We start from the raw sequence: 2,325 nt of genomic DNA on the forward strand, positions 1-2,325 counted from the left end.
TGCCCCCCCTCCACTGCCAGACTGATTGCCCCTAACTGCTCCCCCCTGCCAACCTGATCACCCCTAACTGCCCTCCCCTGTTGGTCTGATCTTCCCTAACCACCTCTGCCTCTGCCCCTGCCACCATGGCTTTGTCTGGAGGGAAGGAAGGACAACCGGAAGATGGCCAGTTGACCTGGTCTAATTAGCATATTACCCTTTTATTAGTATATTGATAGCCTGTTGACAAATGTGGCTTTTAAAAAAAATATGTTTTTATTGATTTCAGAGAAGAAAGGAGAGGGAGAGAGAGGTATAAACATCAATGATGAGTAAGAATCATTAACCAGCTGCTTCCTGCACACCCCACACTAGAGATCAAGCCCATAACCTGGGCATGTGCCCTGACAGGGAATCAAACCATGACCTCTTGGCTCATAGGTTGATGCCCAACCACTGAACCATGCCATCTGGACCACAAATGTGGCTTTTGAGATCCTTCGAATTTGACAGTCACTTGATTCTATGAAAATCCCTTGCACTCCACATATATACAGAAAAACTATGCTAATAAATTGTGAGTAGCTCTTCACTATTTTGAGCACTATCATCTGCAAAGGCCCTGTTTCTAAATAAGGACATATTTACAGATATTGAGGGTTAGAATTTCAACATATTTTGGGAGGATACAATAAACCCAGAAGAGAAACATAATCCTGCAGAGCTAAAATCATAAAGGTCAGACAGATTGCCTAGTTAACTAAAAAGGTATCCCTGGATGTTGTTAAGTTCCTTTTAAGTTAGAAACAGCATAGAGATAGTAAATGTTTCCTTCCATTTCCAGCACAAATTTCCTCTTTATTTTTAAAAAAATATATATTTTATTGATTTTTTTACAGAGAGGAAGGGAGAAGGATAGAGACTTAGAAACATCGATTAAAGAGAAACACTGATCAGCTGCCTCCTGCACACCTCCCACTGGGGATGTGCCCACAACCAAGGTACATGCCCTTGACCGGAATCGAACCCAGGACCTTTCAGTCCGCAGGCTGATGCTCTACCCACTGAGCCAAACCAGCTAGGGCCAAATTTCCTCTTTCAATGTCCAATTGAATTCCTCACATGATGAAACCAAAATGACGTGAAAAAGAAACACTTCCACCGCTTTCCCACTCCCCAAAAGCTTATTATAACACAATTTCAAAATGTATGTTTCAATTTACATGACAGATGTTGAGTAAGAAGACAATGTAAGCAGAATATTTAGAAAAACAGTCTGCAACACATACAAGTATAGGACAGTAGTCTTTCTCATATATTCCATGAGTGGAACCTTTATTAGAGTACATTTCTGATTTATGTACTTGTTAAAACAGATACAGAGAAATGGGATATAATCTAGTGTATGAAATCAATAAATATCTTAAGAGGTATAAAACAATTAAAAGATTAGTTTCATAATAAAAAAGTATAATATGACAAATTCTACTCATTGTTCATGGTTAAAAAATTTTCATGACGATTTGCTAATCAGAATACTTGAGGTTACTAGTCAAACACCTAGTTTAAGTATTTTAAGTTTCTAAAAGCTATTAAGAACTCCTTCATGGGGGTGGGGGGGCAGGCTGGGAGAGGACAATGGGGAAAAAGGGGACATGTAATACTTTCAATAATAAAGAATTTTTAAAAAGAACTCCAAAAATCATCCAAACAGATGTTTTAATCATATTTACAGCTAAAACGCACTTTTAAAAATAAAGGTGATGATATTTTCCTACCAACGTTATCTAAAATTTATTCCTGACCTATGTAATGTTACATGTCTTTACTTTTTAATAGGCCTTGCTGTGAGGAAATATTTATTGCCACGTGAGTCTTCAAAACATAAATAAAAGGAGCAATACTTGGCAAAGTTCCTGGGTCAATGATCTGCAGGATAAACCTCCAAACACCTCATATTAAGCCAACTATTTAAAATAATTCTAGAAAATTTTGAAAACACTAGAGGCCCGGTGTACAAAATTCGTGCACTTGGGGGGGTCCCTCAGCCCAGCCTGCCCCCTCTTTGCAGTCCAGGACCCCTCAGGGGATGTCCGCCTGCCTGCTTGGAAATCCCTCTCCCAGTCTGGGACCCCTTGCTCCTTACCACCCGCCTGCTCGCTGCTCCTTACCACTTGGCTCGCTGCTACCTTAGCGCTGCCACAGGGGCAGGAGAGGCTCCAAGCACCACCACTGCACTCACCAGCTGTGAGCCCTATCTTTCTGTGTAGTTGTCTGTGGACCAACTGCTCTCTTCCTTCTCATTTAGGGCGAGCAGCATGTGAGGGCAGAGTGTGCTGTCTTGAA

Source organism: Myotis brandtii, unplaced genomic scaffold (genome assembly GCF_000412655.1).
Source record: "Myotis brandtii unplaced genomic scaffold, ASM41265v1 scaffold546, whole genome shotgun sequence".
Classification (NCBI taxonomy): Eukaryota; Metazoa; Chordata; class Mammalia; order Chiroptera; family Vespertilionidae; genus Myotis; species Myotis brandtii.